The sequence below is a fragment of the Dendrobates tinctorius genome, unplaced genomic scaffold (assembly GCF_039654945.1).
Source record: "Dendrobates tinctorius isolate UK_male_01 unplaced genomic scaffold, ASM3965494v1 ptg000265l, whole genome shotgun sequence".
In the NCBI taxonomy this organism is placed as follows: Eukaryota; Metazoa; Chordata; class Amphibia; order Anura; family Dendrobatidae; genus Dendrobates; species Dendrobates tinctorius.
Genome location: NW_027361932.1, coordinates 13,373,564 through 13,398,151, shown reverse-complemented (window position 1 = coordinate 13,398,151; position 24,588 = coordinate 13,373,564). Strand labels below are relative to the sequence as shown.

At 45.8% G+C, this 24,588-nt stretch overlaps 1 long non-coding RNA gene across 2 annotated transcripts; it reads left to right on the top strand.

The window, feature by feature from the left end:
- Positions 1-21,840, top strand: LOC141069549 (uncharacterized). 2 transcript variants are annotated; one of them, XR_012226589.1, is made up of 4 exons: positions 1-83; positions 3,684-3,831; positions 17,465-17,586; positions 21,758-21,840. It is a non-coding gene; the product is annotated as an uncharacterized lncRNA (long non-coding RNA). The 2 variants fall into 2 exon arrangements; XR_012226588.1 differs by lacking the exon at positions 1-83 and adding an exon at positions 2,797-2,887.
- The last annotated feature ends 2,748 nt before the right edge of the window (positions 21,841-24,588 follow it).

Below are 24,588 nucleotides of genomic sequence, written 5' to 3'. Positions count from 1 at the left end.
GCTTCCTGCGGCGCTTCCTGTGGAGAGACGAGCGACGAGCGTGGAGCCGGGCGGGAGGACGTCAGGATCGCCTGGTGTGACAGGTAAGTAGCGACCCCCGACCCCTGCGATGTCGCTGGTGAGATCTGCCTGTGTGGCAGCTCACTAGCGACCACTTAGCGATGCACCAGCGATCCTGACCGCGTCACATCGCTGGTCAGGATCGCTGGTACATCGCTAAGTGTGACAGTACCTTTAGACTCACAGCCCCTTCCAGGTGAGCTTTATCAGCATTTTCACAGCGTTTTTCACTAGGTTGAATTAAAAAATGAAATAAAAGAATATATGTCATTGCCTCCCCAAATTTCCAAGACTATTATAGGGAATCATATAAAATGGGAGTTTATGTTAACCTGGATTTTATCAAACATAATTGAACAGTTTTTATTTGTTACTGGTTCCTGTTTATGATCTAAAGGCCATTAAGTTTATCATTTTACAGGATATAACTCTATTGCATGTACAGCTTTATGCTGGTCCTTATCATTGCAACATAAGATAATAGTGGACAGAAGCCGTATTCTGCCATCTAGTGGAATAAGGTGTTAGTGAACTAATTCCACCTGATACCTCATCTTTACATTCAACATTACACTAGAGGCCTGCTCATGTATTGTATGTATTAACCCTGCATATGATACATATATCAAAAATGACTTTAATGTATCAGCAGTGCATCAGCACAGAGGCGGCTGTCAGTCAATGTGAGGGTTTAGTTACAGTCGCTGCTGAAGCCTGGTCCACCACTCCTTTATGACTGAAAGCCCGAGGCAACTGGGAGGAATAAAGTTCATTTACTCCCGGTAGCCGATCTCTTTGTATAGCAGACCAGCTTCTTTGGAACGCTATTAACCTGCATATTAACCCCATAGCTGCATGTTAATAGCATTTTGAGATGTGACAATTTCCCTTTAAGTGCTCAGGGAAACTAGCCCATTAAGGTAAGATATCTTGGTGAGTATTTTTAGCACTTTCCGAGTGTTTTTGCTTCAAAATTGTTGCTGTTTTCTTAATTTCATTTATTGGGAACACCAGTAAAAAAGATAGCCCTAATAAAATGTTGGACAAATGCTAAAAAGGTGCCAACAAACAAAAATGTAAAAAAACAACATTAAAGAAAAAGAAAAAACCTTAACTTGTAATAGTAGATTGTGTTGTGTGTGGCTGTCAATTGTTCTCTCTGATATTAATTAAGAGAAGATTCTTAATTTCCATTAGTGGTTAAATACTTGTAACAAGATGCACTTACAAGGGTTCTGCGGTGAAAACAAGTAATCAACCCTCCATAGGATATCACCTATCCTATGGAGCTCATGGATTGGTGTGTTTTAGCCAAAGAACTCCTTTAATGCAAATTTCCGTAATTGTCCATCCCAGTTATGGTGTGCGCACAGTAGTTGTGCAGGAGCCATCTGTGTAGCTCCACTACCGTATAACTGAGATTACAGTTACAGTTAGGTATTTTCATATAGCTGTAGGGTGGGTCCCTACGGTCAATTCCTCCTGTAGGCCCCAGACACCCCTTGTCTCTGGGGCGTGGCCCTCATGTCCCTGATCCACATATCCCTGGTCTGCAGCCGTATGTCCCTGGTTCTTGCCCCGCATCATGCTGTATCCACGGAAGAAGGAATAAAAAGATTCTTCTTAACTGCCTGTGCTCCCTTTATCTTTTGCCTTCAGTGCGGTCATGTTAAAATGGTCGCCAACCTATCAGAGGTTGGTTGCTGATATCAGGGCACCCATCAAGGTCACTTTAATGCAGGTTTGGGTTGGTGCAAAGGGATACCGGATAATTCTCTGGTAGGCCCGAGTCCTCGGGGGACCTCGAGCAGGACATAGAGGGGGCCTGCTGGTTTTAACTGAACGTGTGTCCAAGATGCCCCTACATCCCTGGTCCTGGCTCCATATCCCTTCTGCTGGCTCCATGTCACTCGTGCTGTCTCCATGTACCTGGTCCTGGCCCTTTGTATCTATTCCTTGCCCATGGTCCCATGTCCTTGGCCCCATGTCCTTGACCCCATGTCCCTGGTTTCATGCACCTGGTCCTATGTCCCTGGCCCCATTCCCCTTGCTCCATGCCCCTGGTCCCATGTCCTGACCCCTTGCCCTGACCCCCACCCTTAGTCCCTTGTCCTGGTCTCATGTCCAAAACGAAAGGCTGAAAAAAATGTTCAGAGGGTTATTTTTTTTTAAACAGCCGCAAAACATGTGGGGCGGAGACTCGAGCATATGCACAAGCACCAGGGATACTCAATCGAGTACTGAGTGTGCCTGAGCACCCCAATGCTCGAACGAGTATCGAGCAGCATGGCTGAAATTAGGAATTTCAGGGCCCATATTGGCTAAATTTTAGGACCCCCTTGAGACTTTACCCAGGCTTCACCCCAGTTCAGACTCCATCTAAGATCCGCATCCACCCCTCAAACTTTCCACAGTCCCACTGACCTTTCTTGGAAAAATTCCACTTCTGCACCAAGTCCTCACCAATCACACAATAACAGGTCCCATCAAACACCATATCACATAAATAGCCAACAACTTTTGTTTTGACCAAATGATTTTTTAAGCCTGCCACCACGACAAGGTAAACTCTTATGACAGGGCCCTACTCTACTCTAACCTATTAAACATCTTTGAAAATATCAAATACTCTTTTTTAGGTATATTTTTATTTATTTTTCTTTAAGGGAATGTGTCACATACATTTTTTAATCTAATTGATACCAGATGGTGATAATTTTTTTATAATTTGTATTTCAGGTTTGTGGATTATTTTATTCTGTTTTCTGGACATTTTTGGAAGCTGCTCTCTTGTCTGTTTGGAGATATGGACATTGGACATATGCATGTATGTATATATATCATAAGACATTATAAGGGACTCTATTTCCTTGGGAGACTTTTCTATACATGTTTTCCTCCTAGTTATGACAATGAGGTGACAGCTGAAAATGGCTCTCTTGTCAGTCTGGACTTGTCAGTCAATTAGAAAAGCAGTTTCTGTTTATTTATTATTATTAGGGATGAGTGAATAGCTTCGGATAAGTCCTTATCCAAATAGGTATAGCGGTTACCGAATATCTGCATCGGGAACCCGGACACCTGGAGCGCTCCCGATAATCAGCTGTTCGGCACCGCAGTTGCATGTGTCGCGGCTGTTTGACAGTCACAACACATGCATGGAGAGCACAATAAACAGGCTCTCCATGCATGTGTTGTCTCCATTTTCTGTGATCTGGGGCTGGGTGAGGGCCTATTTTTTGTGCAACGAGCTGACATTTTTATTGGTGTAGATGCAATCTGTTGATCACCTGTTAATGCAATTTATTGTAATGTAGCGGCGACCAAAAAAACTTAGTCGGTGAGGGCTCTGGGACCTGAGATATAGAGATTGGCTCTCCACAGCGACCCAATGGGGCCATGTTTGCTCTCCACACGACAGGCAAAGCAAACCGCATTCACTGGTACCTCTCATGTCCTGATCTGATCATGCTGTTGAAAGTGACCCACTTTCTTAGATATTGGGAATAAGTTCTGCAGGGAGCTAAAGGATGGAGATTATTAGCCCACTCTCTGACACAGGGGGAGGGACCAAGCATGCTTAAGAACAGCAACACATGGCAGAGACTCTCACTCTCTTTCAGAAGAACCAGACGATGATGATCTAAGAAAGGAACTGGGGACAGATCTGCCAAGGGGAGCAGTGGCCGCACTTGGGGTCTGTCCGGCAACTAAGATTCTTGTACCTGTGGACTGCAGAGCTCCCGACACCCACATGCAACCTACAATCTGGTAAATTGACCTCCAGCTTAATATCTAAGTCTTGTACCCTTATTGATATACTTTACTCTGACTGCAAATCCACTGTACTTCCATTGTATAGCTTACTGTATATTCCTGTAATTATCTAGTGCGCCCTTAAGGCAATTAAACTATAAAATTAATCTTGGGCTGATGCTTTTACTCTGATTACGAATCTTAGAATACCCAGCGGGTAACAGGACATCCTCCCCGGCAGCCATTTGCTCTAGGTGCAGTTCCCTTACTGACCTGAGAGACAAAGGGGGCACCGGAGAGCTGTGCCTGTGTAGTTACGTCACATTGGTGACGTGGGAGGAACGGGTCCTGTTCCTCCACATAGGCCAACCACAAAGTCCATGCCAACCATCTCCCAAGGTCTGTCTGCCACCGGCAGAGGATACAATAACCCAATCGGCCTCTGTCTAGAGGGCCTGTTCCGCGCACACGAGACGCATGCCTGTATGTATTCCTTTGTGTCTCGAGCCATGTGCGGCCACCAATAAGACCTTGCCAGGAGTTCTGTGGTCCGCTTATTGCCGAAGTGACCACCCACCCTGGACGCGTGTGCCCACGCGAGAACCTCCGGCCGTAGCTGAGGAGGGACAAAGGTCTTGACCGGCGGCACTGACTCGAGAGCAACTGGAGCCACGGTCGTAAAACTCTCAGTAGGCAGAATTAGCCGAGGCTCAGCCTCCTCTTCCTCCGCTGAAACTACCAAGCGGAGAGAGCATCCGCACGGACGTTCTTCTCTCCAGAGAGATAGTGCAAGGTGAAGCGGAAGCGGGAGAAGAAAAGTGACCACCTAGCTTGACGAGAGTTCAAGTGCTGGGCCATTTGTAAATAGACCAGATTTTTATGGTCCGTGTACACCTGGAAGGGAAACCGGGCTCCTTCCAGAAGATGTCTCCACTCGGAAAAGGCCAATTTCATTGCCAGTAGCTCCCTGTCCCCGATGGAGTAGTTCTTCTCCGTCGGTGAGAAGGTCTTAGAGAAGAAGAAGCAGGGATGCTTTCGACCTTGAGCATCCTTCTGGAAAAGGACTGCTCCTGCACCGACGGAAGAAGCATCTACCTATAGAATAAAAGGTTTATCCACATTGGGGCGGTGTAAGATGGGAGCGCCAGCAAAATGGGATTTTAGAGACGAGAAGGCCTTGGAGACTTGTTCAGACCAAGCCTTAGGATTAGCTCCTTTCTTTGTGAGAGTAACTAGAGGAGCTACCAGTGTGGAGAAGTGGGGGATGAACTGGCAATAATAGTTGACGAACCCCAAAAAGCGCTGCACCGCTTTGAGTGAATGTGGTTCCTGCCAGTCCATTACCGCTTGCAGTTTGGCCGGATCCATAGTCAACCCCTGGGCCGAGATGATGTAGCCCAGGAACGGCAAGGACTCCTGCTCAAACTGGCACTTCTCCAGCTTGGCGAAAAGAGAGTTCGCCTGCAGACGGTCAAAGACCCTAGAGACGTCTCTCCGGTGGGAGGTCAAATCTGGTGAAAGAGGAGGATGTCATCCAGATAGACCACCACCGAGGTAGAGAGCATATCGCGGAAGACGTCGTTAACAAAATCCTGGAAGACAGCAGGCGCATTACAGAGGCCAAAGGGCATGACCAGATATTCATAATGGCCGTCCCTGGTGTTAAATGCTGTCTTCCACTCGTCTCCTTCACGAATGTGGATCAGGTTGTACGCCCCCCCGTAGATCTAATTTTGTAAAGATCCGGGCCCCTCGCAACCTGTCAAATAACTCAGAGATCAACGGAAGAGGGTACTTATTTTTAACCGTTATGGCGTTGAGACCTCTGTAATCAATGCAGGGATGTAACTCTCCCCGCTTCTTCTGCACAAAGAAGAACCCTGCACCAGCCGGCGACACCGACTTTCTGATAAAACCTCTTGCCAGGTTCTCCCGGATATATTGAGACCTAGCCTCCGTCTCAGGGAGTGATAGCGGATACACGCAGCCTCTAGGAGGTTCCGTGCCTGGCAATAGATCTATCGGACAATCGTAAGGACGGTGCGTCGGAAGCGTCTTCTCAGATTTTTTTTAGAGAAGACGTCCGCGTACTGATGGTACGGTTTGGGAAGCGCGGAGAGATCCGCGGGTACTTCAGTGGAAGCTACCTGAACACTGCCCCTCAGGCACCTTCCCTCACAGTCCTTGCTCCAACCCAGTATATTCCTCGAAGCCCAATCAATATGAGGGGAATGGCAAAGTAGCCAGGGAACTCCGAGAAGCACCTGGTCGATGCCATCAGGCAAAATGAACAAGGACAAAATCTCACGGTGGACGGTGAGATTGAGAGACCGTGTGGTGCTGTCTGGTGGGTCACCTGAGATGGTAAAGGTGCACCATTAACCACCCTGATGGTCAGGGGTTGGGGCAGTAACACCAGAGGAATAGCGTGCTTTAGGGCGAAGGTCGAGGACATAAAGTTCCCTTCTTCCCCAGAATCCACCGTGACCTCTACCTCCCAGGTGGAGGCCCCGCTATCTAAGGTCCCTCGGAATACTGGTTTAGGAGAAAAGGGTTTCATGTTAGTTAGACCACCACCTACGACCACTGGACGTGATCATTTTTTCGACCGCAGAGGACACGTGCTAGCCGAGTGACCAAACTGCCGGCACTGGTAACAACGTGTGGAGTTTTGCACCTGACGTGGCTTGGGGCCGGCGCGAGACACCTCCATAGGTTCAGAGGGTGTAAGCTCCTGAGCGGGAAATCTTAGCGGCTCAGAGAAGGTGGGAGCCAAGTTAACCCTTCGTCTGCATTGCGCACGTTCCAGCCTGCGCTCCGTAAACCGGAGATCAATGCGGGTGGAGATGGCAATCAATTCCTCCAGACTTGTGGGGACCTCTCTGGTTGCTAGAGCATCTTTGACATGCTCCGCTAACCCTCTCCAAAACACAGGGATGAGTGCTTTATCAGGCCACTCCAGTTCGGAAGCCAATGTCCGGAATCGGACGGCATAATGGCTGACCGAGAGAGACCCCTGTGTTAGGGCCAATAATTGGAGAGAGGTGCCGTGCGTGATCCGTGGTCCCAAATAGACCTGCTTCAGGGCAGTGAAGAACTGAGCAGCGCCCTGAACCACGGGGTCATCACGCTCCCACAATGGCGTAGCCCACTCTAATACCCTGCCTGATAGGAGAGAAACAATAAACCCCACCTTAGCCCGCTCTGTAGGAAATCGCGTGGCCAGTAACTCAAGCTGGATAGAGCACTGACTCACGAAACCCCTGCAGGCGGTGCTGTCACCGGAAAACTTATCGGGAAACGGGAGGCGGGTTATTGTTGGCATAGGCGTGGGTGTGGACACGCGTGGAACAGCCTCTGCGACTGCCTGAGCAGCGGCCACTGTAGCATTCGCTGCTGAGGTGGAGCTCTCAATAGCCGCCAACCTGCTCTCCAGCTGCCGAATATACCGCTGTAGTTGCTGCAGGTCTGCCATTACTAGCCAGACCCTGGCACTAGTATAATGTTAAGGACGGCGGAACGCACTAATAAATAAATAATAATAAGTGCGTTCGCCGACTGGGGTCCACTGTGCAGTAGGTGTTGCACTACTGCTAGATAATGGCAGATGCACAATATGGCGGTATATCGCACACAGGTTGAACGTCACCCGGTGTGCATTGAGCGTACTCTGTTATCACCACAGAGACGCTTAGAACTTAAATGTAAATGCTGAGCCTGTTGACCTCACAGGTCTCAGCGGTATGCACACACGGTATACGGTCACAGGACTAGGCCCAAGACTAAGAGTCAATGTCTGTCTAGATCTACCGTGCGTGCGGCGTCGCTACCGCGGACGCCAACAAGTGCTGCTGACTGCAGCGCGGCGACCGACCCAGCCGCCACACGACAATGCCCAAGAGGAGGCGCACTGTCGGACGCTAGTGCTGTAAGATGTGAACTGTGGCCTGTAGCGCGCCACTGACTGGCGCTGACTCTATGACTAAGTCCCTATCCATACACGTAATATCAGAGGGAGGGGATTTAATGAGTCATTCGCAGGCACATGCATTCATCATCATTCACACAAATAGCAATAAGAGTCTATATTAGCGCATGGCCGAGCAGCCATGCGGGCCTTTTATAGCCGTGTGCTTCCGGGACCTTCCAGATCTCTGAGATGGACCAATCAGATCAGGAGAAGGACCTGAGCACGTGACTCCCGATCTCCACTGAGAGATCGTCTCGTGAGCATGCCCAGTAGCGCGGGGAGAGGACTTAGCCTCTGGAGTGGCTTGCTGTAGAGCAGGCAGCAGCAACCAGACCCAGAGAATTGGTCTGAGCAGGGCGTCTGGATCGCCGAGCTTGCTGTGTAGGTCCCTGAGAGGTCAGAGGGGAATGGGAGACTGCTGGCTGCGTGGCTCTGGATTCCTGCTGTGCAGCTGCAGGAACCCGAAGCCTAACAGGTCCTGACTTAATCACTGATTGCCGATGAGCTGACGTAGCATGCAGTAATGAGTTTACTGATGTTGGTTTCCGAAAAATATCAGATTGTAACACATTATTAGAATCTCGTGTAATTGTGACATCAAGAAAATCAACTGAGTTATTTTTTTTTTATGGGTGCACCTGTAAAATGGGCATGAAACTCTGACAACATTGTTTAGAGCTGTGACCTGAGGCCGGAGTCACACTGGCGAGGAATACGGGCGCGTGAGAGGCGCAAAAAGCACGCATTAGACACGGACAAATGATTTTTAATGGGGTCACTTGCACCAGCCGTATATTTCTCATCCGTATCCTACGCTCCGTGCCAATCGCAGCATGCTGCGATTGTCAGCGTACTACGCCCGTAGTACGCCAATGCAAGTCAATGGGTGCGCAAAAAATACGCATTACACACGGAACACACGTGTGACCTGCGAGCAATACACAGGTCTTTTGGCTGGTGACAGGAAATGGGCCAATCCATCATCAGGAAGCCTAGACATGCAAATGAGCTCAAAAAGCGCTCCAGACATCCAGTAAGTACGCCTCCACGGAGTACAGCAGCAGCATGGCGTCCACATATATTAATGTTGAGATGCTCATTGTGCTGGTGCAGGAGCGTCCCGAAATATGGGACCCACGCGATGCAAATTATGCGAACCGGACAAGAAAGGAGGCGTCATGGAGGCGCATCTGTCGCCAGGTGTACCATGACTTTGGTGACAGACCACGTGATGAGCAGCATAAAATTTGTAAGTGCAACCATAAAAACATCATTAACCTTAGCGCGCGCTTAAAAATGATTCTACAATCAGCACCCCCCCTTCCTGGGCATGTAATTTTATTAGCCTCATGAGGCCGTTACATTTGGATGTGACACGTGGCTTCACACAGCCATAATTAGGGGTTAGGCCACAAGCTCCTCATCCTCCTAGCCAATAAAATTAGTTTAAGTGTAGCTAATGAGACCCTGTGTATCGGCCCAATTACATATGCCACCATGGGTAGAAAGCACAAAAAATGTGACCTCTCAAATATGTGATTTTGACAATCTTTCCTGTCACATTGCAGTGGAAGATGTGATGAAACGCTGGCGAAGCATCCGGGACCAGTTCCGCCGGGAACGCCAGCAGCGGTCCAGGAGTGGGGATGCTGGGCATGTCAAAAGAAAATATATATACTATGACCGGCTGAACTTCCTCGCCCCAATTCTGGATCTGAGACCGTAAGTACATACCTCACACCACATTACACAAATACATTACAGAGACAAAAATATTGATGTATTTTTGCCTCTGTTCTATTTCATAACAGAACTCAATCCAACCTTACGGATCGAGGAACGGCCTCAGAGGCAGAGCCCGTTATAGATCCTGTAGGGGATGAGGTGGCTGGCCCATCTTCTCCCCCTACAAGAAGGATGGCTGAAGATGAGGCATCACAAGACCACACAATGGCTGCCCAACACACCACACCACCAGGACGGTCTGCTGCTGCCACCTCACCCATCCTGGAAGAGCCGGGCAACTTGAGCAGCAGCCCAACTGCCCAGATCAGGGCATCCCCACAGGCTGCTCTAGCATCACGGCTAACAAGAAGAAGGCGCCAGGTCACTCTTCAAGAGAGCAGGACCAATGTGGACACAGGGGTGCTCAATTATTTGTCCAGAGTAACTACAGATGATGGGGAGGAGGCCTATGCACATAGCCTCACCCTTTATCTCCGTGCCCTTACCCGTGAGGTCAGGCTCCGTATTAGGGGATGTATTCAGATCCTGCTTGATGCAAGCACCCCCCCAATACCCCATATGAGGTTTTTGAATTTCTGGAGAGGTGGCAGCTCTCACCACGAAATTTAATGCGCATGAGACCATCTACACAGATGCTTGCTCAAGCAGGGTCTGAACAGCCCCTAATACGTGGGCCAACACCTCAACCCCTTCCTCCCCCTACCTAACCGTCTATACCGCAGCCCCAAATGTCTTCCTCAAGCCAACCCCACCAATATGGCCACTTGTACCCACCCAGTGTTGGAGGCTGGTCCCAACCTGGTTGGGGACGATCTGGCTATCTTGGTGGGTATGAGCCACGGGCCTACCAGAGTCAACAAGAAGCCCCTCACCATCATCATTACTCTGGCCAGTATCCCCAACAGTCCCAGGAGGCTGGACAATTCCAGCATCATGGGCAACAGTATGGCCCCACACAGGGCGATGTTGGCCACAATGTCCAGCAGCACCCACAGGCTGTTCTTCCACGTTCCCCTTCCCCAACATATGAGGATTTATGATTCTGATGGTTGGAGATGTCCAGTGAGATGTAACTGGTGCTCCTAATATAAATGAAAAAACAGGTGTTCTCCTTCACATTTAGAACATAATTTACCATTCACATTTTTAAACAATGTTTTCCAAACATATGAAACAATCCATCATGACAGGCAACGCTACCTCACGCCTTTCACACAGATATTACATGTGTGTAGAAAAGAGAATCTTTAAATGCGCTATGCTGTAAAATGAAAGGATGAAAATACACTACTCACTTGCTAACGCCTAGGAAAGGCGTGCTCGCCTTAGTTAAGTAGTCACCTTTTTTGTTAGCAATCTCTAGTACAAAATTTCTAGGCGACAAGCATTCAGAATAACCCGCTCTCTCTATGTCTTAACAAGTGAGTTTTGTATTTTCATCCTTTCCGGTATAGCATGCTTAAATATTGTCTGTTCTACAGACAGGTAATATCTGTGTGAAAGCTGTGAGGTAGCCTTGCCTGTCATGGTGGAATCTTTCTATGTTTGGCTAACATTATGAGGAAATGTGAGTGTTATCTTGTTGCCTTTATTTTGGTGATGGAGCTCACCTTTTGTTGGCAAATCTAGGTTAATCTAGTGATGCAGCAATGTTGTTTTTGCCTAATGTTTGTGGCTGTTTTGTTATGTACTGTTCATTTTACAACAAGTTAAAGAAGGCACAAAGGGTCATTTTGGCCATTGCCAAATTTGTCTTATGGCAAATTATGTTTGCCTTTAAGCGAAAAAAAAAAAAAAAGGCAAAACTAAATATTTGTCTACTCTACTTAACGTCTCTGTGTGATTTTTCACAATCCCTCACAACATACTAACAGACACCAACCAATGCAATGAAACACTCATAGAATCATAAAGGCTTGAGTAATATATATTTTGACACACTTAAAGCAACAAATTATAACATAGACACAGCATGCTCTTGCCAAGAAGTTGCCCCCTCAGGTGAGATAAAGTAATTAGTGAAAATATCACGCACTTTGAGGCCAGAGAGCGGTCTACGTTGAGGGTTCATAGGTGGTCTCACCCTGCGCACATTTTCTGGCCAACGCACAACACCATCAGAGGAGGAGCAATCTTGTATCCTGGTGAAGTTATGCAGAACAACACAGGCTTTCACAACTTCATTCACATTTTGCTCACTCAACTGAATGGCAGACTGGAGTACTCGCCATTTGGCACAAAGAATCCCAAAGGAACACTCCACCAGTCGCCTAGCACGTGATAGGCGCAAGTTAAAAATTCTGCGCCTGTGGTCAAGGTTGCGCCGGGGATATGGCCTCATGACATTGCGCGATAAGTGAAAGGCCTCATCTGCCACAAGGACATAAGGGACTGATTGTTCGGGGGAGCCTGGTAGCTGGCGTGGTGGTGGTAGATCCAACTGGTTGGTGCGTAGCCGCCGAGCCATTATGGAAGTATTGAAGACTCTAGAGTCTCCCGTCCTTCCATAGGCCCCAATGTCAACAATTATAAACTTGTATTGAGGGTCTACCAGAGCCAACAATACAACAGAAAAGTATTGTTTATAATTGAAGAATTGGGAGCCTGAGTTCGGCGGCTTACGCACCCTGATATGTTTGCCATCCAGGGCCCCAATACAATTTGGAAACTGGCAGTCCTCCTCAAACTCCCTTGATATCCTTAACCAGTCTTCCATCCTGGGCTCGGGCATGACCACTTGATGGAGTCTTGTCCAGATTTCTGCACATGTAGACCTCACTATGCCTGAAATGGTTGATTTTCCTATGAGAAACTCATGGTGGAGGGCGGCATAAGACAGGCCAGTGGACAGGAAGCTGTAGAACAACAGAAATAGTAAAGTTTAGAATGGCTAAAGTAAAAAAAAATCAGTTACATGCCGACCAAACTTGTTAGGAAATGAGAGAGAAGAACACACACATATTTGGTGGCACAATGACTAAGTGATATGCTGGACATATTAGATGTAACATTCTGCTGTGTCTGGTGAATCATATTTGGAGTAAGATGATGGCATTAAACTTTGTCCAAGAAGGCCAAAAAACATAATTTAGCACACACATTAGGAATGTAGAGAATGTGGTTGTGTAGTACATACCGTATTGTGAGTAGAAGTCGCTCCTCTGCAGATATGGCTTTGCGCATCCTTGTGTCCTGAAAGGTTATCCCAGGGCGCACTGTCTCCAAGAGTCGATCAAATGTGGCAATGCTCATGCGACAGTACTGGTAAAATTTATCCGGATGCTCCCGCAGAGAAGAATAGAGGCGGTGAAAATGCCCTCTTGTGAGTCGTTGTCTCAAAAGTGGATGGACCCACATGCGTCTCCTCCTCCGCGGATCCACTATCACAGGATATGGTTGCCCAAAGCACCATGACAAAAGCCAGGTAAAGAGAACCTGCTCAGTTGTATTGAATCGCAGACCCTCTGCCATGCTGAGCAAAGAACACCAACACACCTCGTGAAAGCAAGGTGACAAATGTACAGAATGTAGGCATCCACCTGTTTCTGAGTGTCTAAATAGGGTGCAGGCTAATGATTTAAATTGTTTGCAGGCCTCAAAACTGTTAAATGTCCATTTTGCAAGGCTGCGAGAAAATCTCGCCATACGGATTGCATACGGATGCCACACGGATTACATACGGATGCACACATGCGCAAAATACGCGACCTCACCTTGCTTACGGATGACCTACGGAGCACTATTTAGTGGTCATTCATCCGTATTACGCAAGTAAACTACGGACCGTAGGTTAGTGTGACTCCAGCCTAAGAGTGAAAAATGCTTCCAGTGGCAGGTGCCATGATGCTTCCGTGGTATTTGAGCAGTGTTGCCATGATTTTCTGATGTTTTTTGACCTTGAAAGGACACCTGGGGGGGGGAATCAAGGTAAAAATGCTCGGATCTACCATAGACTTACAATGAGCTTGTTGTTCTGTCCGAGTACCAGAGTATTCCAATTTGCTCGACCCGAACAAGGAGCACCCGTAGTGTAGTCCTGTGTCTACCTTGAGGAGCAGCTGAGTGAGCCAACCTTCCACACTACTTATATTTTATGTTCATTCCTTACCTACCAAGCTCAGGGAATATGATGCATACACACGTGGTGAAAATTGTTGGTACCCCTCATTTAATAACAGAAAAACCCACAGTGGTCACAGAAATAACTTGAATCTGATCAAAGCAATAATAAATAAAAAATCTTTGAAATGAACTAATGAAAGTCAGACATTGTTTTTCAACCATGCTTCCACATAATTTTTAAAAAAATAAAACTCATGAAATAAGCCTGGACAGAAGTGATGGCACTCCTGAAAATAATGTGACAAAAGGGACATGTGAAATCAAGGTGTGTTCATTAATTAGCATCACATGTGTCTACAATCTTGGAATCAGTGAGTGGGCCTTTATATAGGGCTACAGATACACACCATGTCACCAAACAGCACAGAGATTATCACACTCAACATGGACCAGAGGAAGTGAAGGAAAGAGTTGTCTCAGGAGATTAGAAAGAAAATTATAGACAAACATGTTAAAAGTAAAAGTTATAAGACCATCTCCAAGCAGCTTCATGTTCCTGTGACTACAGTTGCACCCGGTCCAAGCCCTGTTCTCGTTCTAGTGGGTTGTTGATGCCCCTGCCGGTGCCCAGGAGGCCATGGACTCAAATTTCAATGGATTTTATTTCTGATCTTCCTGTCTCTCAGAGAATGACTGTTATCTGGGTTATTTGTGATAGATTTTCTAAGATGGTCTATCTTGTACCACTCCCAAAGTTGCCATCCTCTTCTGAGTTGGTGCCCTTGTTTTTACAACAGATGGTTCGGTTGCACGGGATTCCTGAGAACATTGTGTCGGACAGAGGAGTCCAGTTTGTTTCCAGATTTTGGAGAGCTTTTTGTTCCAAACTGGGAATTCAGTTATCTTTCTCCTCTGCGTTTCATCCTCAAACCAATGGGCAGACTGAGAGAACAAACCAGACTTTGGAATCCTATATGAGATGTTTCATATCTGCTGATCAGGATGACTGGTTCTCATTTTTGCCCTTGGCCTAATTTGCGCTAAACAATAGGGCTAGTTCTGCCACTTTGATGTCGCGCTTTTTCTGTAACTTTGGGTTTCATCCTCGATTTTCTTCAGGGCAGGTGGAATCTTCAGCCTGCTCAAGTGTGGTTTCTGTGGTAGAGAGAATGCAGCAGATTTGGGACCAAGTGGTGGATAAGTTGTCCCACTCTCAGGAAAAAGCCCAACGGTTTTCCAACCGGCATAGGACCATTGGTCCCCGGTTTAAAGTGGGTGATATGGTTTGGTTGTCTTCAAAGAATATTCCTATGAAGGTTGCGTCTCCAAAATTCAAGCCAAGATTCATTGGACCTTATAAGATTTTGATACAGGAAAGATGTATATCTTTGTACCGTGTTAGCCAGTGGATAGAAAAATATTCAGGATTGAGAGTCCTCAGTAGTTGATACCTTTTAATGGCTAACTGAAAAGATGGTAATGTGCATAAATATGTGACTTCAGATTTTGTATTAGTCTAGCCTGATGAAGAGACCTGAGTAGTCTCGAAAGCTTGCAATGTATTACCATCTTTTCAGTTAGCCATTAAAAGGTATCAACTACTGAGGACTCTCAATCCTGAATATTTTTCTTATAAGATTTTGGAAATCCTTAATCCCGTTTCTTTCCGTTTGGCTCTTCCAGTTACGTTTAAGATTCATAATGTGTTCCATAAATCTTTGTTGAAGAAGTTCGTAGAGCCAGTAGTTCCCATGGCAGCGCCTCCTGACCCTGTATTGGTTAAAGGAAATTTGGAGTATGAGGTAGAGAAAATATTGGATTCTCGTTTGGCTAGACAGAGACTCCAGTACCTGATCAAATGGAAGGGTTATGGCCAGGAGAATAATTCTTGGGTCTCTGCTTCTGACATTCATGCCGAAATATTGGTTCATGCCTTTCACCGGGCCCATCCTGACCGGCCTGGTGGGGTGGATGAGGGTTCGGTGACCCCTCCTCAAGGGGGGGTACTGTTGTGAATTCTCTCTCTGGCTTCCCTCTGGTGATTACTGAAGATAGTTGAGCTGGTCAGATTGAGAGTTCTCTTTCTGGGCTCCCTCTGGTGGTTACTGGAGGTAGTGGAGATGATCTGATTGACAGAGGCTTGCCACCTGATAATGAGGAAGACGATTGGAGATCTGGGGTTTCGGATTGGGATTTAAGACAGCTGACTCCCTTTATCCCTGCTGGTGATTTTTTTCCTGTGCCTCCTGAGGTCTGATGTCTCCTGCTCTTTCTCTGCATGTTCAGTTAAGTGGTTCATTTGCTATTCTGTTTGCATTTGATCTGGTTTTGTTTATCTCTGCTTTGTGTGGGTCAGCTAGCTCCGGCTGGGGCTGTGCTGAAACACTGCCCATAGGTTACTGCATGTGCCAGTTTGTTTTGTCCCCTGTTATATTGGTCTCTTTTTGCTTTGCTTTCAGAATATACCAGAGTGCTGATATAGTGGGGGGGTGAAGTCGTGCGACTTCAGTGTTTTGTGCATCAGACGTGTTGGACTTTTTGCATGGTTTTTTGCGTGATTGCAGACAATGTCTTTCCTTTCCTGTCCTGTCTAGTCAGTGTGGGCCCCATCGTTTGCTCAGTTTATTTTTCTGCCTGCGTTTGTGTTTTCATCTTGTCTCACCAACAATATATGTTTGGGGGCTATCTATTCCTTTTGGGTCTGCCCCGGGGCAGTTTAGATTTACCCTTTCTTGCTTTATGCTTAGTTAGTTCTCCGGCTGTGCCGAGGCGTCTAGGATCATCGTAGGTACGCTTCACGGCTACTGTTAGTTGTGTTGACAGGATCAGGGGTCTGCATCCGCTTAGTTACCAACCTCTCGGGTTTTTGTGGCTTAGCCTGGCCTGCTATCCTCCTCGGTGACCCATTCATAACAGTCTTATGGACACATGAGACAAAAATGGAACTTTTGGCAAGGCACATCAGCTCTATATTCACAGATAGAAAAATGAAGCATATCAAGAAAAGAACACTGTCCCTACTGTGAAACATGGAGGAGGCTCTGTTATGTTCTGGGGCTGCTTTGCTGCATCTGGCACAGAGTGTCTAGAATCTGTGCCGGATACAATGAAATCTCAAGACTATCAAGGGATTCTAGAGACAAATTTGCTGCCCAGTGTCAGAAAGCTTGGTCTCAGTCACAGGTCATGGGTCTTGCAACAGGATAATGTCACAAAACACACAGCTAAAAACACCCAAGAATGGCTAAGAGGAAAACACTGGCCTATTCCGACGTGGCCTTCTATGAGCCCTGACCTAAATCCTATTGAGCATCTTTGGAAAGAGCTGAAACATGCCGTCTGGAAAAGGAAACCGAGAAAACTGGAGCAGTTTTCTCTTGAGGAGTGGGACAAAATACCTGTGAAGAGGTGCAGAAGTCACACTGACAGTTACAGGAATTGTTTAATTGCAGTGATTGCTTTAAAAGGTTGTGCAATAAAATATTAAGTTAAGGGTACCATCATTTCTGTCCAGGCCTATTTCATGAGTTTTATCTTTTTTTAAATTCTGTGGAAGCATGGATGAAAAGCAATGTCTGACTTTCATTTCTTCATTTTCATGTATTTTTATTTATTACTTTTGTCAGATTCAAGTTATTTCTGTGACCATTGTGTTTTTTTCTGTCATTAAATGAGGGGTACCAACAATTTTGTCCACGTGTGTACCTGTTTATATGGGATATGTGTTCATTCCACTATTATCTACATATATTTTATGTTCATTCCATATCCAAGATGCATAAGAAATCTACAGTACCTCTGCATATTTTTGGACCTGTATGTTATTATGTTCATTCTTTTTATTTATTCTTTTTTTTTCATTCTTTTTAGTACGTCCCCTGGGCCAGGGAAGAAGAGAGGAATGATTCATGCAAGGAAAAGAGACTTCCTGTTGCTACAGAGAGCAGAGAAATGAGAAGAATTAGCTGAGCAGAGGAGTAAAATGAGCAATCGTAAGTACACAGTGCTGTATAATATGACTGCAGTATATTAAAAGGATAAACACTTTTATGGGAGGAGGAGGAGTGCTTCTTTAATTGTAGGGATGTGCTATGTATGACGTACCCGCCATCCTGGTACTGTTGTGTAATTAGTACATCTGTTTTTGTATAGCATACTGTGTAATAAGTATATTATGTTATTCTTTCTAATGCCACATTAACTATACTATGGATCGGTACTGCTACACTTTAAATGTGTGGTTTACCATTATGCTTTGTTGGTATTGCGACACGTGAATGTGTATTACCATGATGTAAACTGTGTATAATGATGTGTTATTGTATTATTAGAATAGGGTAAGCGTAGTTACTAATAATAGCCACTAGATGGGGGCATTATAGTATTCAAGGCTTTCAGTTAGTGTATAGTGTATAATATAGGAATAAGGATAGGAAATGGTTAATATAGGAGGGGCTGCTGTGTGGCAGAGTAAGAGACAGTGAGAGTTAGAGTCAGATGGGGTCAGGGTGCGACCACCTGGGCTATAGGCCCCGGACAAGGCAGCAGCCACGTAACATTATAAGAAGAAGCTCAGCCATTCAGTGTCTATAGGACAGAAGTATGGTGTCAAGCAGCGGGACTGCATCAGTTCACAGCTGGAGAAAGGAAGCGGTCCAGAGAAGTACAAGGTGCAGATTGTTCAGCATGTGGCAGATCATTGCATGGGCAGAGGCCATTAGGACCGAGGTGAAATGGACTAAGGGATTCCCAAGCACAGTGAGTCTGAGCAGGGTGGACACTGCGGTACTGCCTAGGGCGCTACTACCCAGGAATGTACTTGAGGACGTGGATCTGAGTGCAGGGCAAGAGCAGGATGGGAACTGCATGGAACTTGCTGATGATGTTAGTACTGAAGAGAATGTGCTGCCAAGTTGTTCAAGTAAAATTTCTCATGTTGAAGTTGAACCGGACTGTGTCTCAGTTTTTGTGGAATCGACTAGAGAACAGCTCCAGCCCCACAGAGCTATCCCTAATGGCGCAGAGAAAGGAGACACATGTACGCGGGTCATTGGCAGCTATTTTCATAAGAGGAGGCCTGGGCACTGAAACGATTAAGTGTCCGGCCACGACTACACCCCTGGCACTCCCTTACATAATAACCACCCTCTCTTTCCTATCACTGAGCCAGTTGTTAACCCAATTGCATATATTGTCCCTTAGTCCCATTGCTCCTCAATTTCTTCACCAATAATTTATGTGGCACCAAATCAAATATGTTTGAAAAGTTGAGACAGACGGCATCCACAGTCTTACCTTGGTCCAATCTGTTACTTTACTCCTCCTAGAACGTCTCAGATTAGTTTGTTCGGACCGAATCCTCTCAAATACATAATTCTGATGAGTTATGAAGTTTTTAGTGAGATACTCAAGAATAGCATTTCAGAAATCTGAAGTGACTGGAGAAATGGGTGTAGTGCACTGAGAAGTGCTGCCTTATCTTAACCGATTAACTATAATTCGGGGCAGAATTTGTTGCTAGTAATAGTGTAAATATACACCAGCAAAAATTTAATTTTCTGGCACAAAAGGACAGATAAGTCAAATTTATTAAAATAGCACTCAATCTATACATTCAGGAACCTTTCACTATGAGCAGCTGTGTCATGGCACCTCCAGCAGTGAGAAAGGAGCTATGTCCACACAATGGCTAATTGCAGTTAGAAAATTCCTCACTTGCACACAGCTCTGCAAGGGTAAAATTGTTTGAAAATTAAGAGGTGATTTTTATATACTTTCAATTGCTGAACTCAGTAAAAATGTCCAGAAAATTCCATCACGTAGTTTTTTCACAAACTCTGACTCCACACCAAAATCATCCACAAAAGGTCACGCAAAGGGGTCAAAGTATGGTGCAAGAAAAAGCCTGTGTGTGGTGGTGTCCATAACCAGGACTGCCACCAGGAATTTCAGGGCCCCATACTGGCAAAATTTTTGGGACGCTTGAGACTCCACCCAGGCTCCACCGCAGCTCCGAAATGGAGGGAACATCTGCTGATTTTCACTTAGATGCTATAAGTATTTTTGCCACAGCAAATATATGGATTGTGAGATATTTAACCTCTTAACGACCACCGATATGCCTTTTAACAGCAGCAGTTAATTAAATTAATAAAACTGTACATAAAGAGCTAAATAAAGACACACACAGTCATACACATACAAATCTGCATGAAACACAATATCTTTATTTTTCAAAACATTTTTTTCAAAAACTGCGTGGGTTCCCGCGTAATTTTCATAACCAGCAGAGGGAAAGCCGACAGCTGAGGCCTGATGCTAATAATCTGGGAAGGAGCCAATAGACATAAAGGTTCCCAGGGTGTTAATATCAGCTCACAGATGTTTGCTTAGCCTTTACTGGCTATTTTACAGGGAAATCACGCTGGCATCTACCGGCGGTAGTGTTACCGCACACACAGACGCTCAGAAACCCCCGCAGACACACAGACACCCGCACACATAGCACATACACACAGATAGCCGCACACGACAGCCGCACACAAACACAGACAGTCGCGCACACAGCCGCAGACAGCGGCAGGCAGACACACATATTCTCCGCTAAATTTCAAATGCAACATTGTTCACAGCAGTGACCTGGGAGTCAGAAATACTTCTAGGTGTCTTCCTCATGCTGTTCCCATGTAATTTGAGCACTTTTCCCATACATTTCCGCAGTTTTTAGACCCTCAAAAGACCTCTGGGGGGAGGGTCGCGGAAAAAAGCTCGGGTTTCCCATAGACTTAGCAATCAACTCTCCACAGGATATCACCTATCCTGTAGAGCTCAAGGATCGGTGTGTTTTAGCCAAAGAACTCCTCTAATGCAAATGACCATAATTGTACCTCCCAGTTATGGTGTGCGCACAGTAGTTGTGCAGGAGCCATCTGTGTAGCTCCATTACCGTATAACTGGGATAACCGTTAACAGGTATTCTCATATAGCTGTGTGGTGGGTCCCTAGAGTCAGTTCTTCCTATAGGCCCCAGACACCCCATGTTTTTGGTGCGTGGCCCTCATATCCCGGGTCCCCATATCTCTGGTCTGCAGCGACATCATGCTGCACCCACGGAAAAAAAAATTCTTCTTAACTGCCTGTGCTCCCGGTGTCTTTTGCCTTCAGTGTGGTTGTGTTAAAATGGCCGCCAACCTATCAGAGTTTGGTGGCTTATGTCAGGGCGCCCATCGAGGTCACTTTAATGCAGGTTTGGATTGGAGCAAAGAGACACCTGGTGATTCTCCGGTGGGCCCGTGTCCTCGGTTGGGGCCTCGAGCAGGACATAGAGTGGGCCTGCTGGCTTTAATGTACAGCACCATTTAATTAATTGCGCTATATAAATAAATAATAATAATAACTGGATGTGTGTCCAAGATGCCCCTGCATCCCTGGTCCTGGCTCCATATCCCTTCTGCTGGCTCCATGTCACTTGTGCTGTCCTCATGTAACTGGTCCTGGCCCTATATATCTATTCCTTGCCCTTGGTCCCATGTCCTTGGCCCAATGTCCCTGGTTCCATGTCCTGGCCTTATGTCCCTTGTCCTTTTTCCCTGGTCACATGTCACTGGCCCCATGCCTCTGGCCCTGTGTTCCTGACCTCAAGTCCATGGCCCCATACCCCTGGTTTCATGCACCTCGAGTGTCGAGCAGCAGGGCAGCCATTCGGAATTTCAGGGGCCCATACTGGCCAAATTTTAGGACCCCCTTGAGACTTTACCCAGGCTTCACCCCAGTTCAGACTCCATCCAAGATCAGCCTCCACCCCTCAAACTTTCCACAGTCCCACTGACCTTTCTTGGAAAAACTCCACTTCTGCACCATGTCCTCACCAATCACACAATAACAGGTCCCATCAAACACCATATCACATAAATAGCCAACAGTTTTTGCTTTGACCAAAAGATTTTTTAAGCTTGCCACCACGACAAGGTAGACTCTTTTGGCAGGGCCCTACTCTACTCTACTCTACTCTAACCTATTAAACATCTTTGAAAATATCAAATACTCTTTTTTAGGTATATTTTTATTTATTTTTCTTTAAGGGAATGTGTCAGATACATTTTTTAATCTAATTGATACCATATGGTGATAATATTTTTTATAACTTGTATTTCATGTTTGCAGATTATTGTTTTCTGTTTTCTGGACATTTATGGAATTGCTCTCTTGGAGATATGGACAGTGGACATATGTATGTATATATATGGTAAGACATTCTAGGGGACTATTTCCTTGAGAGAGTTTTCTATACATGTTTTCCTCCTAGTTATGACAATGAGATGATGGCTGAAAATGGCTCTCTTGTCAGTCTGGACTTGTCAGTCAATTAGAAAAGCAGTTTCTGTTTATTTATTATTAGGGATGAGTGAATAGCTTCGGATAAGTCCTTATCCAAATAGCTATAGCGGTTACCGAATATCTGCATGGGGAATCCGGACACCTGGAGCGCTCTCGATAATCAGCTGTTCGGCACCGCAGTTTCATGTGTCACGGCTGTGTGACAGTCACAACACATGCATGGAGAGCACATTAAACAGGCTCTCCATGCATGTGTTGTTTCCATTTTCTGTGATCTGGGGCTGGGTGAGGGCTTATTTTTTATGCGAGGAGCTGATATTTTTATTGGTGTAGATACAATCTGTTGATCGCCCGTTAATGCAATTTATTGCAATGTAGTGGTGACCAACAAAATATAATTCTGCCGTTTTGAAAGGAGGGTGGTTTGAACTTTTATTTTTTTTAAAATTTTTTTGCATGTTTCAATACTCTTCATGGGAGACTAGAAGCTGCAATACTTTGATCGCTTCTGCTACTCACAGGCAATGATCAAATCGTTTGTGTGTAGCAGAAATGATCACTTGCTATAAGCGCTGACCACGGAGTGGTGCTCATAGCAATCTGGCAATGACAACCATAGAGGTCTCCTGCCAACCTCTGGTTGTCATGTCGACCCATCGGTGACCCGCGACCATTTGACGTGGTCACCAGTGGTGGGGATTACCAACGCTCTTCCTATAAGCGCGAGTTAAATGCTGCTGTCAGAGAATGACAGTGACATTAAACTAGTGGACAGCAGCGCGTGGATCGCAATTCCACCCGCATCTGTTGCGGGCACATGTCAGCTGTGTAAATCAGCTGTCATGTGCCCGGAAAGGTGCAGGCTCAGCGCCAGATCCCGCATCAAACAGGGGGAGTCAGTCATGGGCGTACTATTATGCCCAATGTTAGGAAAGGGGTTAAAAGGATTGGCCATTTTCTGATTATTGTTGATGAATGTGTTTGAGATAAGGTACCTGCTAACATGGACTTTATTGAATTTTGGCACCAAATATCAATGGAAAAATAGAAATATAGGCTATGCTGAATGCTTTTTAATCATGTCACAAACGCATTGGTTAACAATAACCAGAGAGTGGCCAATGCCCAACACATAAAGTACATTCCGTAACACAATTTCACTAATCATTTTGCTAACTAAATCTATTTTCAGAAGAGTAATTTAGTTAAATCCTTTAGTCAATTACGTCAAGTGCAATATTATAGCGCCAATAACAAAAGAGAAAACACACAAAACAACCAAAAAGACAATACATATAACCAATCAATACAATGAAAATAAGGTTAGCACCGCTCTCATGTCCTGATGGCAGCCCTGTTCCTGTCTATCGTGAAATGACACTTGTTGACAGCCCATACTACTTGAAGCATGCAGCTAGTCTACATAGATCATGGGATGTCAGACATCTATTCCTGGCTACCTTATAGTTGCCATTTTATCTAAGCATTCACTCAACGTTTGCTAAAGCATTCACATGATTTTTCGAACAGTGCCAATACTTTTGTCCACCCTCTTTTTTATGTTTGGTGTGGAATTATATCCAATTTGGCTTTAGGACAATTTTTTTTGTGTTTTTTCATTAAAGACAAATTAAATGAAGATAATAATACCAAAGAATTTGTGTTTGCAATCATTTTCAGGAAGAAACTGAGTATTATCTGACAGAATTGCAGGGGTGTCAATACTTTTGGCCACAACTGTACATCACTCCTTGAAAACTTTTCTCAATTTTTTGGGACACAGAATGACATGCATCCCACCACAGCAACCACTCCGGAGTAGTCACTGGAGAATGAAATGATCCTCAGTGACGAAGATAGGCGCTACAGAAGATCGACTCTCCACTCTACTCTCAAGATCACATCTCACCACCTGTGCACTCGACCCGATCCCATCCCACTTCATCCCAAACCTCACCACAGTCTTCATCCCAACCCTAACCCATCTCTTCAACCTATCACTAACAACTGGTGTTTTCCCCTCAAGCTTTAAACATGCCTCCATCACACCTATCCTCAAAAAGCCCTCTCTTGACCCATCCTCTGTATCTAGCTATCGCCCTATATCACTTCTCCCATACGCCTCCAAGCTACTGGAACAACACGTCTACCTTGAACTGTCCTCCCATCTCTCTTCTTGCTCCCTCTTCGACCGCTTACAATCTGGCTTCCGGTCACACCACTCCACTGAAACTGCCCTTACTAAGGTCACCAATGACCTCTTAACTGCCAAGAGCAAGCGACACTACTCTGTCCTCCTCCTCCTGGACCTGTCGGCTGCCTTTGACACAGTGGACCATTCCCTATTATTACAGACCCTCTCATCCCTCGGCATCACAGACTTGGCCCTCTCCTGGATCTCATCATACCTAACAGACCGGACATTCAGCGTCTCCCACTCACACACCACCTCCTCACCTCGCCCCCTATCTGTCGGAGTCCCACAAGGTTCAGTCCTAGGGCCCCTGCTGTTCTCTATTTACACCTTTGGCCTGGGACAGCTCATAGAATCTCATGGCTTTCAGTATCATCTTTATGCTGATGACACACAGATCTACATCTCTGGACCAGATATCACCTCCCTACTAACCAGAATCCCTCAATGTCTGTCCACTATT